The sequence below is a fragment of the Ceratotherium simum genome, chromosome 31 (genome assembly GCF_057802395.1).
Source record: "Ceratotherium simum simum isolate JZ-2026a chromosome 31, ASM5780239v1, whole genome shotgun sequence".
Lineage (NCBI taxonomy): Eukaryota > Metazoa > Chordata > Mammalia > Perissodactyla > Rhinocerotidae > Ceratotherium > Ceratotherium simum.
In genome coordinates, this window is record NC_141930.1 from 15,869,815 (window position 1) to 15,884,199 (window position 14,385).

Here is a 14,385-nt window from a genome sequence, read left to right on the forward strand (position 1 = left end):
TCTCTAATCGTTTGATTTCTAGTCTATCTACTAGACTTCAATATTAATATAACTGTAAAACTATCAACAGTTTAACAAAATGTCTATTTGGGAAGAAGAATTATAGATTATTTTCATTATTTTTATTACCTTTCTTACATAATATTTGTGCATGCTGTCTACAGTGTTCTCAGCAAAAGCATAAAAATATTGCTTAAAAAAAATGAAATTCTTACCAGATTCATCCTTGTATTCTTTTTTTCAATTCTCTACAGAAAAGTAATTTAGAAAGAAAAAATAGAGAGAGAAGCTGGGAAGAGAAAGGAAAGGAGACAATTATTTCCCTCAAGGAGCTCATCCTTAGAGGTTATGATCACTCCTTTAAAACAGAGTAGTTCTCAGAAATGCTAGAATCATTGTTCAAATACACTGTACAAGGATTGTCCATTTCAGCCTTGCTTGTGATGATGGAAAATTAGATGCACTCTAAAGCTCGTTGTGGTGACACCACTTTAGTATCACCTGCTTAATCAAATCCTTGCAAAAGCTATCCCATCTGAGCACTCTGAAAGCAATTTCAGCTCAAGCAGGTATCAATTCTAGAATTTTAAACTGACAGGGACCTCCAAGATTATCTAGATAACACTCCTCATTTTATAGCTGAGGAAACTTAGCCCCAGTAATACTGTGAGATTTGCTTAAAGTCACGCCTATGGTTGGTATCTAGATAGTAATCAAATGTAATAGAAGTCTTCTTAGTCAATGAAAACAGGACCAATAGTTGGTTGGTAAATAAAAATAGCAAATTAAAGTATATAATCATAAAAAAATTATTACATTCATAATATAATTTTAAATTTTTTCCTTAGAATACCTAAATCTACACAAATTTACATTTTTTATCATTGTTGGACCACGGGCCTCTCTGTCAGAATGGGCCCACTGATTGGAGTTCCAAATCTTCTTTCTTACATAGCCACATCTGTAATGCATTAACGTATAGTCTATGATTTTCCATTTCAATTTCTTTAAAGTGAAAACTTAAAGATGCTTGCAAAGCAATCTGAGGGTAGAATTTCTTTTAGAATTTTATCATTCATTTTCAGGCTTTTATAGTTATCTCATGCCTAATTCAACAGCAATTTCTTCTAGCAAACAACTTATGAAGGTTTTTTAAAGCATTCAACTTGGTTTAAGCACTCCTATTTCATTGGTTTACATAATATTCAATTAAATAACATAACGACAATAGCAATACAACTGGCAACGTAGAAATTTCAGAAAAACTCAATGGATTCCAAGAAGACACGCAATCTACCTGCTGGGAGCAGATGTGCCTAGGCGTACCAGGGAGAAGCATGTCACCCACAGTTGCTTTCAGAGTATCAGAAGCATCAGGGAGTATTCTTTACCTGTAGAGGTAATGACAAGCTTCCATTAATTCAGCGAGTCAGTTAAGTGGAGATTGGGCAAGAGAGCTTCTACTGTAGTTGAACTTAAAAGTAAGTTTGCTCAACTCAAGATTCTCTCCACTGTATTCAAATTAATCTCTAGCCAAGTATGTGATAGTAAATTCAGAGATATCTTAAAAGCAGACTACATGTCTTAAAGGCAGATGCCTACATTCTCTCATCCAATGACATTTGCAGAAGGAGGTTGAAGGAAAAGAGATAGTAACTTTTGAACATGTCTTTGACAGTTTTGCAAGGTCTGTTTATTCAGTTGTTACTGTTTTCTTTTTAAGCTTTCTGTAAGAATTGAATGCTAGACAGTAATATCAAAAAATAGTATCTGTATCAGTCTGGGTTCTCCAGAGAAACAGAACCAATAGGATAGATAGAGAGAGAGAGAGAAGGAAATTTTAAGGAATTGGCTCCTGTGATTGTGGGGACTGGCAAATCCAAAATCTGTAAATTTGTAGGGCAGGCAGGCAGGCTTCTATGTTACAATCTTGAGGCAGAAGGCAGAATTCCTTCCTCTCTAGGAAACCTGTTTTTGCTCTTAAAACCTTCAATTGATTAGATGAGACCCACCCACATTATTGAGGGTAATCTCCTTTACAATCAAAGTCAACTGATTGTAAATGTTAATTGTGTCTACAAATACCTTCACAGTAACATCTAGTATTTGACCAAACAACTGGCCACCATAACCTAGCCAAGTTGACACATAAAATTAACCATCACAGTATCCAATATGGCAGAGCACATAGGATGGTTTTAAAGCAAAATTAGAATCAATCAATTAAGGTTTTCAATCATTTCCATTTTCCATATCACCAAAAAAAATGCTTTCAGTCAAATTAGAGGCAAACATTTTCTAAAAAATCTCTTTTATTCTCTTCTAGGCCTTTGTGCTTTTTACCTAATTGGCTCATAGATGGAGGCAATTCATGGTTTAACAATGCCAAAGCTATTTGAGAAAGAAAAACAAAGCTGGAGGCATCATGCTCCCTGATTTCAAACTGTACTACAAAGCTATAGTCATCAAAACGGTATGGTACTGGCACAAAAAAAGGCATATAAATCAATAGAGCAGAATAGAGAGCCCAGAAATAAACCCACACTTATATGGTCAATTAATCTACGATAAAGGAGGCAAGAATATGCAATGGGAAAAGACAGTCTCTTTAATAAACGGTGTTGGGAAAACTGGACAGCTATGTGCAAAAGAGTGAAACTGGACTACTTTCTTACACCATACACAAAAATAAACTGAAAATGGATTAAAGACTTAAATATGAGACCTGAAATCGTAAAACTCCTAGAAGAAAACATGGGTAGTAAACTCTTTGACATCGATTTTAGAAATTTTTTCCTGATTCCATCTCCTCAGGCAAAGGGAACAAAAGCAAAAATAAATGAATGGGACTACATAAAACTAAAAAGCTTTTTCACCGTGAAGGAAACCATCAACAAAATGAAAAGGCAACCTACTGAATGGGAGAAGATATTTGCAAATGATATTTCTGACAAGGGGTTAACATCCAAAGTCAGAACTCATACAACTTAATGTCAAAAAAACAAACAATCCTATTAAAAGATGGGCGGAGGACCTGAACAGACATTTTTCCAAAGGAGATATGCAGATGGCCAACAGACACATAAATGATGCTCAGCATCACTAATCATCAGGGAAATGCAAATCAAAACCACAGTGGATAGACCTGTCAGAATGGCTATTTATCAAAAAGACAAGAAATGGGGGCCAGCCCGGTGGCTTAGTGATTAAGTTCGTGCACTCCACTTTGGTGGCCTGGGGTTCCCAGGTTCTGATCTTGGACATGGACCTACGCACCGCTTCTCAAGCCATGCTGGCAGACGTCTCACATATAAAGTAGAGGAAGATGGGCACGGATGTTAGCCCAGGGCCAATCTTCCTCAGCAAAAAGAGGAGGATTGACAACAGATGTCAGTTCAGGGTTGATCTTCCTCACAAAAAAAAAACAAGACAAGAAATAACAAGCGTTGGTGAGGATATGGAGAAAAGGGAATCGTTGTGTGCTGTTGGTGAAAAGGTAAACTGGTGCAGCCACTATGGAAAACAGTATGGAATTTCTTAAAAAAATTAAAAATAGAACTACTATTAAAAAAAACAGAACTACCAAATAGAACTACTATTAAAAATAGAACTACCAAAAACTAAAAATAGAATTACCATAAATAATACTCTGCAGAATTATTTGCAATGGTCAAGATACAGAAGAAACCTAAGTATCCACAGATAGATGAATGGATAAAAAAGATGTGGTATATATATACAATGGAATATTACTTAGCCATAAAAAAGAACAAAAGCTTGCCATTTGTGACAACACGGATGGACCTAGAGGTATTATGCTAAGTGAAATAAGTCAGACAAACAGAAATACTGTATGATTTCACTTATATGTGGAATCTAAAAAAAACAAAACAAGCAAACAAACAGAAGAGAAACAGACATATAGATACAGAGAGCAAACTGTTGGTTGTCAGAAGAGGGGTGTTGGGTAAAATAAGTGAAGGAGGTTAAGTGATACAAACTTCTAGCTATAAAATAAATAAGTCATGGGGATGTAATGTACAGCATAGGGGATATAGTCAATAAAATGGTAATAACTTTGTCTGGTGACAGATGGTTACCAGACTTATCATGGTGATCATCTTGTAATGTATAAGTGTAGAATTACTATGGGTACACCTGAAACTAATATAATACTGTATGTCTACTATATTTCAATAATTAATTAATTAATTAATTAATTAAATATTTCACTCCTAATAATGCCAAATAATAGTTATTTTTATACATAGCCATAAAAAAAATATGGAAAAGGAGAAAGAGGAATTTGGGACAGCAGCTTTCATGAAAATAGATGAACTTACAAAAGACAATGGATCTGTGGCCCTGTTGGTTCCCAGCCTCATCTCACAGTCAAATCCCAAAGGTTCCAATGGGAGAAAAGGAGCTGCCACTTTTCCATTTTAATTCAGTCCATGGCTTTTTGGTCGGAATTTAGTTCATATGGTTCCGGTCTGACCTTTCTAATGAGTTCATCCCGAAGAGAGAAAATCATTTTGATCTACATTTAGTAAACTTTTCTCTTTAATCAGTGTGGCTGGTTTTATTGCATGGTTTGAATTTTGCTGATCTGTCATTCCTGCTACTATCACACTGTAAAAAAATAAAAACATTTTTAAGTGGATATAAATTACTAGTTGTACTTACTATGAGCTGATTTTATGCTTTTCACTTAGCTAACTCTTGTTTTAGAAGCTTAATTTTATGAGTTTATCTTACACATTTTCACCACTTAACTCTTCTTATTGAAAGCTAAACTTCTGGCTTGCCAAAAGGAATATGATCATAAACTGCTGCTCAATGCCAAAAGTAAGCAGCATTATGAAGTTGTACTCTTAAGTCCTGGCTTTACGTGTTTTTAATCTTGAACTCTGGCTATTAAAATATGTGTAATGTGGTAGTATCTCACCCCCTGACTTACAGTAAAGTGCAAATCCCAGATTCCCAATTCATACAGAAAGGGAGGAAGAGAAAGAATGAGAGAAACAGAAACAAGAGACATCCTTCATTTCAAATGCTTCTGTAGTTATCAGTGTGTGTGACTTTACCAGAAAAAGACTTAAGCACATTGAATCACGTATAGAGGAAGTTTGTCCCCTAGACTGCAGGCTGCAGCCTGACTAATATTTATGAAACCAGTCTCTTGTGAAGACTTGGCCATTTCACAACATAGAAGTCATAATGCAATTACTCAGAACAAGTCCCCACTTCCCCTTGTTGAATGAACTGTTGCTTGTCGTTTATAGCTCTGCCAGGATTATTCTGAATTTCAAGTCGTCCTGATAGCATTTCTTCCACCTGCCCCTTCATATCTTCAGATCATCCTTTCATATCAACCTTCCAAATCCAGCCAACTTCACCTATAAGGCCATGGGATTAGAGAAGATAATTCTTTTTTATATGCTTGCCTTCTTCTACTTCCTGACTCGAGGTTCCACTGTACTGTATGTTCTATAGCATCGTATCTATCCTTCTCAGCAACCGCAGTGAAATGAGAAGAAGGCACTTCTTTTCAAATGGATACAGCAAAGTCACGGAAAGGATCCCATTGGTCAGGCGTGGGTCTCCGTCTCTGTACCGTGGCCAGGGGGATGTAGGGCTTTGGTGGGCAAGTCTAGGTCATGTGTCCAGATCTAGAGAAACCTAAAATGTATAAAATAAAAATCTGCTGTTGCCCAAAAGGAAAATCTAGGTGCTATTTGCAGACGGGGAAATAGACGTTGGGCCAGCAAACACAATTTTTATCCACTGTGTCTCTTAAGCAAATTTGTTTTATCCCAAGATATAGTTAAAATTACATATGATTTAACATATCTCTTGAAACCACATACTTATTTATTTTTAAAAGATCTTGTATATAAATAAGAAAAGATAAATAACCTAACAGAAAATTGGGCAAAGTATACAAACATGGAGTTCACAGTGAAAAAAGACAAATATAGGAAAAGCTGTTTAGCCTCACTCATAATAAAATCAAAACAAGAAAGACATAATGTTCTTCACTTATCAAAAATATAAATCACAAGGTGCTATTTTTTAATCTTGAAAATGCTTATGGTTGGAAGATACTCAGTACCTGCAAAGGCATAAGAAATGGCCTTTAGTGGAAGTGTTAAGTTGGTGTAAATTGGTAGAGAAGGATCTATCAAACAACTATCAAAACTAAAATGCATGACTCAGCAAGCCCATTGCTAGCAAACTACCATATCGATAAACTTGCAAAAATTCTCTAAGACATACATTCAGGGATATTCACTGAAAACAACCAGTCACTGGTGAAGTTGGAATTGAAACAACAACCCAATCTAGTCCATTAATAGATAACAAGATAAATAAACTATGATAAATCTATATGGTGGAATACTAGGAGAACATTAAAAGGAAGTAAGTGGATCTATATAGAAGTGGAGAAAAACAAGTGCAGAACAGTGGGCTTTGTATGACATTTTATGTGTGAAAAAGAAAAGGTAGCTGCCCATATGTGGGCATGTACATATTTTTCTGGAAATAATCAAAAGGTTGACAGAGATTACCTTGCAAAAAGGGAAACATTCCCACTTTCCATATTACACACATCTCTACTAGTTGTTTCTAACATTATAAATGTGTTATTTTGTTTTTTAAAATGTCAAAAGGGATTATCTGATTGGGGAGAACAGAAATCATTTTTATATTTTCTTCTTTGTATTTTTCTGATTTATAAAAAGACTAATATGTGTTATATATTTTAAAGTACATACTTAAAAGAAGAATAGCTTGATGGTACATAAGAAAATAAAATGTAATAAAACAACATAATAATTGGGAGTTTATTATATAGTAGGCAATATACTAAGGACTTTATGAGATGAGTACTTTTATTATCCTCGTTTTGCAAATGAGAAGAATGAGGCTTAGAGAAGCTAAGCAACTTGTCTAAGGTTCCTCATTGAGTGACAGAGCCAAGATTTAAACGCAGCCACTCTGATTTTAGATCTAGTATACCACCAAGGTGTAATGTATACTAAAAGTGTGCATAGTGCCATAGAAACTACCATTCCATGGCTAGAGTGTGTAAGAATATGCATTGCCCTATATGTTGTTGAGTCATTAAATTAACTTTTAACACCCCTTTTAAGCTTAAGGTGATAATAAATCCTGCCTTTCCCAGGATGGAGACAATCAAATGAGAAGATTAAATACATAACATCCTTTCAAAAACTGTGACACACTCCTCAAATATAAGTATTGTTAGTATATAATAAGCCTCCCAAAGGACTGAAGGCTGACAGAGTCAGTAACTGTGCATGTCTGAACTGAGGGAAGGCCTTCCACACTGCAGAACAAGCCGAGTTTTAGCAGACTTCACATGGGGATCATGCTGGGCTTCAACTCCTTGCTAAGTCTTGCGCCCAGACTATGAGGTAATAGTCTGATCCTCATTTGAAGCACATAAAACCCAAGGAGGTTAACTAATTTCCCTAAGATCACACAGAAGTCACTGGTGAAGTTGGAATTGAAACAGAAGTTTCTTAATTCCCAGCCACTGCAGTGCTCCCAAGACAAAGGTATTGTTGAATAAATTACACATTGATGCAAGGGCACTTTACAACTCCATGGAGAGGAGTCCCCAGAAGCAAAATATTTCATTTTACATTGAAAATTCTCAGACTTACAAAAGACTGATGTCTTCTCCAGCCAGCAAATTATGCATCTCAAAGAATCTCTCAGGAAAGTCTCCTAAATATTCTACACAGTACATCTTGGTTCCAGCAACTTACCTGAAAGACTAGTAAAGAACAAACAATACTGCTATCTGGCATGCAAATGTGTAAGGATTTGTGTACAAGAAAGTTTCTCCCTGAGAGCATCGATATGGTATGTGAATGTAAATGACCAGTACATCTGTGTAGAGCTATAAGAGGACCCCCATGACGCTCATGGAGTAGAAATGAACCTGAGGGTAAAGCCTAGAGAAGTCTGCTCAAGGTTAGTTCTTCCTAAGGGTCACTAACTACAGATCCCTAAATAACAAGACCACTTTACAAATCATTAAAATAATTGTTTTGATGGAAAACAACGCAAAGGAGGATACTGAGTTTAGCACAGGTCCATCTTGGAAAATCTGCATCAAGCAAAAATAACGCTGGCTAAAAAATGGACTTCTCTAAGGTAACGTTTTGCTGACACGTAGGTGGAACAAGGAGAGAAGAAACTGTTACACACCTGTGTGGTCACTCTGTGGGAAGAGAGTGGGCAGGGAGGCTCCATCCTCTTCCCATCCCTAACCCCAGCCCTCCTAAAAAACCAAGGAGAGAACTAAGAGGCTCCTCTCCCTCTGGTGTAAGCAGCATGACCCAGGCTACACGACTGGGAAGGAGATTGAAGGGCTCTGGGTTAAACAAATGTAATCCACACATGGCCAGGCAGCCTGCCTTGCTCTCACCCAGGACCATTTTTGCAAAAGGAAAATACAAACCTCGCTCCAAAAGCATAGAAAGTTCTGTGGATTTTCCCCAAGGTTGTGGAGACACAGGAGGTGATTACCTCACACTTAGTTCTTTAAATATCGATTTCTTCCTCCAAATTTCCACTTTCCAAAACGGTTGCTACAACTCTTCCCTTAAAGAAAGGCCTCCAGACAAGCTCTCCTTCACTGCTCTGAGCTTTTCACAGCTTCTTTTCTTCCCTTGATTCCTCCCATTTGCATTCCCACCCCTTTGCCTCACAGGACTTTCCCACGTCTCTGTGATCCTATGAATCAGCCAAGGAAAGGGGCAGGCAGAGCCAGAGGCCGGGAGAGGGAGAGCCAAAGCAAGCAGAGGGGACGAGGATCCAAACAGTGAGAAGGCAGACCCCCACGAAATGGAAGGGCTTGAAGCTGAGTCAGGGCTCACCCTGCTAACCCATCAGGATGGAAATCTACCCACAGAGCTAGTACTTATGCCTCCTGTCCCCCAGTTTCCCAGAATGGAAATAATAATAGTATAATAGAAAGGAAATAGTAATAGCATAAATTAAATTAGTTGACATGAGTAAAGTGCTTAGCACAGACCCTAGCATTTAGTGAGTGCTCCACTAATGTCTGCTATTATCATTATTCTCTTACACCCTGACCCTCCTCCATCCCCGTATCAAAGTCCAATGTAGTTGAAGGAGGAAAAATGCTGAAAAGCATGAGTTCACTAATGCTTTTACTTTGTGGCTAAGGATTAATTTTGTTTTTAATTTCCAATCTGTCCTGGTCCCACTGAATATGTCTAGAATGCGGCTCATGCCACATGCAGCTCACTATGTGACTCTGACGAGTGACAAAGTTAAACCCCATTTAATGAGATGAGTTCACCAACCATGAGTCCATCACACTCGGATGTCACAGCAATGTTCTATCGTTAAAAATGTTTCTAAATGCTTGTTCTCAATTTCTGTCATGGACCAGTAACGAAAGAGTTCACAGACCACACTTTGAGTAGTAGTGGTTAGTGGTTGACTAGAGCTCTTGAGCAGAGTTCTACCAGGCCAGATCACTCTGAGTTCCAGCAGTCTCTGAAAATGTACTTAGCCTTAGAGACAACTAATACACCTCTACCCATTTCTTCAAGGAACCAGAGGTGTGCTTACCAACCAAAATTCTATAACCTTGTCTCCACCCCAGGCCTGCAGCTAAACAATCTGTGAAGTAGTCAAAGTCCGTGTCCCCCCCAACCCCCGCCCCCATCCCCAGGCCCCATGCTCCTTCCGGTGCCCATTCCCTCTGTCTCCTCACACTTTCTCCCCAACCCAACCTGGCACAGAGATGCACTAAAGTAATGAAAAGCCCACTCTCACAAGAAAGTCATTTGATAAACTATCGTGTTAGGGACTTAGAGTAAGGGGATGGGATAAGAAAGGAATTTGAATTGCAAAATAGTAGTAAAGGAAGACTAATGCTTGATATAAAGAAATATTAGGCAGACAATTGCAAGCATTGTGAGAAATTGGAACCACCATACGTTACTAGTGGAAATGTAAAATGGTGTAGCTCTTTGGAAAACAGCCTGGCATTTCCTCAAAATGTTAGGCACAGAGTTCCCATATGACCTAGCAATTCTATTTTTAAGTATCTACCCGGGAGAAATGAAAACATATGTCCTCACCAAAAACCTGTACATGAATGTTTAAAGAGGCATTATTTATAATAGTGAAAAAGGAGAAACAATCCAAATGTCCATTCACTGATGAATGGAAAAATAAACTGTAGTATAACCACACAATGGAACATTATTAGCAGTAAAAAGAAATGAGGTACTGATCATGCTACAAAATAGATGAAACTTAAAAATATGGCAAGTGAAAAAAAGGCAGTCAAAAAAGACCACATATTGTATGATCCTATTTCTATGAAATGTCCAGAATAGGCAAATCCATAGAGATTGAAAGTAGATTAGTGGTTGCCTAAGGCTGGGGGTGGAGTGCAGTAGAGAGGAACGAGGAGTGACTACTATGGGCATGGGATTTTTTTTTTGGAGGGACAAAAATGATCTAAAATTAGATTGTGACGATGGTTGCATAACCTCATGAATATAGTAAAAAACATTGAATTATACACTTTAAATGGACGAATTATATGTTTGTTAATGACATCTCAAAAAAGCTTTTCAAACAAGTAAAAATGTTAGCATTTGAAAAAAAAGAAATATTAATGACTAGATTTCATGCTTCAGTTGGGGGACAGGTTTGGGAGAATAGAGCAGATGTTACCCATACTTATCCCTGGTACACCAACATGTATTCCTAATAGAAAAACTTAGCTTTGGCCCACACTTAACATTTCCTTTGAGATGTGTCTCAGCTGAGCTGAGAAGAAATAGCACCTGCACACGGCTCTAAACCAGCTCTGGCCTGACCACAGCAGCTGTGCCTGTGCAGAGGGACTTGGAGGTGACCTCAAGTTGCCTCTGCTTCCTTAACCTACAAAAAAACGCCTCCCCCACCCCCCGCCCCCGTACCTTGCTAAGCACATTTGGTGCCATGAGCAAAGGACTTCGGAAGACTGCGTCTGCACCAACTGTTCCTGGAAGTCTCCACCCTTTTCCCCTGGAACCCTGATGACACCATGACCCCTTGCCCTTTAAAAGTTCCCCATTTCCCCGCCTTTGGAAAGAAGGTGATTTAGAGCACAAACTCTCCTTCTCCATTCCTTGACCAACAAACAAAGTTTCTGCTCTGCTATTCCAAATCCTGTCTCTTTCCACTGGCACAAGTGACCCCCGGCAAAAGGACCCACTTGCCGGTCACCAGTCCCTTAGGGCTCGGTAAAAGAGATACTTCTGATACCAGCTCAAGACAAGGTTGACATAAGGGAAGCCATATTGTAGGAAAAAAACCATATTGTAACTTTCGATGTCCTCTGACTAACTGGACTCTATGGCCCCTCCCAGCTGCTATAGGTTGATAACTTTGTTCTTTTGAGTTCCTTAGGAATGTGATGACCCCTGGGCAGAGAGTCTAGGCTGACAGCCATCATCAAAGACAACTGAAAGATCAGGGTATAGGGCATTGCTCCGGTCTCTGATGCATATCCAGTAAAACAAAAGACTGCCAGGAACTAAGACCAGATGGATGCCCCCACTCTGAGACCAGATGCCTCCACCCAGTAATCAGATGGATGACCCCACCCTGGGACCAAGTGCCTCCCTATATAACTGGCCTGTAGTCTTTGTTCTGTAAGATGGTTTTTTTTCGGACATTAGTCAGCCATCTTCCCTCTTGCTAGCAAGCTGTAATAAAAGGTCCTTTTTCTCCTACCAATTTGCCTCTTGACTATTGGCATGTCTTGCGGCTGGCAGACGAACCCCTTTTTTGGTGGTAACACTTCCAGAAGCATCACGCCGTGTGTCAATAATCCTCATGTAGAATATATATAAATAAAATTTTAAAACTACATAGACAAAAATACTGGAATAACTTCCCTTACAATGTGAAGAGAGTTGTCTTTGTTTCATGAAAGTCAAGATTTCTTTTTTTTTTGCTCAAACTAACTCTTCTTTATTTGAAATGTGTTCTTTTTTTTTTTTCATTTTATAATGGAAATGCATGATCCCAAAACATATAGAAAAGTGCTCTATACACATGACACTAATTGATCCATATGTTTTGACCTGTGTTGACATGAAAATCTAGCTCTTGAAAGTGTTGAAGACACATTGTTTTTAGCAGACAGGGATGGTGTTCTCTTCTCTTCTCTTCTCTTCTCTTCTCTTCTGGAGGTTGCTAATAAATTATAGGCCACAGGAGCTGGACACTGGGAGGTCCTACAGGAAGAAAAACCCCCATGATGCTCAAGACCCCTGTATTGGAGCCAGGGCAGGGCTGCCCATTTGCTCCTTTCAGAGACAGCTTGTACTGACAGTTGGGTTTATAATCCTAGGTCCACTTAACCTGCCAAGGGAGAGACTTGGAAGGAGCGTTCATTTGGGATTCATTTAGGGGTGGCCTTTTAAGTATCTGCCCTGGCAAAGAGAGGTTCTGCTGGAGGTTTTGTGTTTGTTTGCTTTTCCATGGCACTCCTCTTTCTTCCAAAACTCACTTCTCTCATCTTCTATGAATATAGTGTCCTCAAACAAACGACAAATTTCAGGTACACATAACTGCTTTACTGTTTATAGAGCATTTGCAATGTAAATATGATGAGCTCAAGAGTATTCTTGTCTAAAGTGCTAACAAATATTTGTTCTGCTGAGGAGAGGCCCAGCGTTGTCAGCCTAGCCAAGACCAGCCCGAGTGAGGGCCCCAGGCCTCTAGATCTGTGCTCCCCTCCCACTTTGGCAGCCTCGGCAACTGACCTCCTAAATCGGTGAAATTTAAAAAACACTTAGTCATAAATGGATATTTAAACAGTTTCATTCCTTGGCTTATCTGAGAGTCTGTGTCTCTAAAACAGAACTTCATTTAAGAATAAAACTGTGCTTTCCTGGTCAGAGGGGCCCATACCTGAAGCTGTCCTAGGGTAGTGGTGACCACCATTTGCTGAGCCCTCCAGACCCTCTCCGGAACCCACGGTGCCGAAGGCATCCAGGGGCAAAGGTGCCCCTAAAAGCCACAATGAAATCTCATGATGAAAGGAAATGACTGAGGTAATTTCCTGAATGAGGTCAGTCTGGGTACAGAGAGAAGAGAGAGGGAGGAAAAGGGGTAGGAAGGTGAGGATGAGAAGGGAAGAGCGTCTCCACAAGTTAGGGCGAGAGCCCTGCAGGTGAAGGGATTACCAAGCGCAAAGATTCCCCGTGTGTTCAGGGAAGAGAAAGGTGCCTAACGGGGTAGAATGAACAAGGGTCTGTAGCCATAGAGCCTCGAGCCTCTGCTGCTTACTAGCTGTGTGACCTTAACCTCTCAAAACGAGGATAACACCTACTTTATAGCATTGCTATAAAAATTAAATAAAATAATCCATGAAAGTACTTAGCATGGCACGTAGTAAAAAGTAACTAAAACTGATGTCTTGCAGGATCTGAGACCTCCAAAATATACAGACCTTTATCCAAGAGAGGTTTTCTCTCCCACTCTCTCTCTCTCTCCCCACCCACCCACTATCCCTTTCTATCCCTCTCTCTCTCTTTCTGAGTCTCATCACCTCCCAACCTACTGGAGTATGTTTGCAAATATACTGGTTGTGACCCTGACATTGCCCCCATCCTCACTCCACCACATCCCCCAACACACACACACACACACACACACACACACACACACAGAGACACTGTGGCAATGTATTTCATAAATTCCACGTTCCTCTGCTGTTTAGCTGGTCAGTGCTTTAAAATAAATCTAAAAAGACAGAAAGAAACATACTAAATCCTCATTTAATTTTGCAGAGGTGTTTTTAACTTTTATCTTCAAATATCTAGGATTTCAAAGTTTCTCTGCGCATGCAGTTAAGAAAAAAGGCAAACGAAGAGAGAAAGCATCAATAAGAAAAACAGAGTTTACTTGGCAAAGATGCAGAAATATGCTGCCTGCGACTACTACTCGTGAAAATACATTAAAAAGAGATCCCAGAAAAGCCTTCAAGCCAGGTAAAAGGGTATAAAAGTCCTGTTTTTTCAAATTTGTAAATACTTGAGGAAAAAATTTTTTAACCTAAATATGATGAAGACATCCCAGCCTATACATGTTTTGGGGCATTCTAGCAGCACACTAGTCAATGCTAAGGACAGATTGTCAATCTTCTATATCAGTTTTCTTAATTTAAATCGCTAGGGCAGCAGAAAACCTCGGTTTAAAGCTCATAGATTTTCCTGTTTGCTGCTCTAAGAGCCTATAAACATATGTATCTTTGGAAAACTATCATGTGTTTTCAACTTCCTGAAGAATTCTTGTAAAATATAA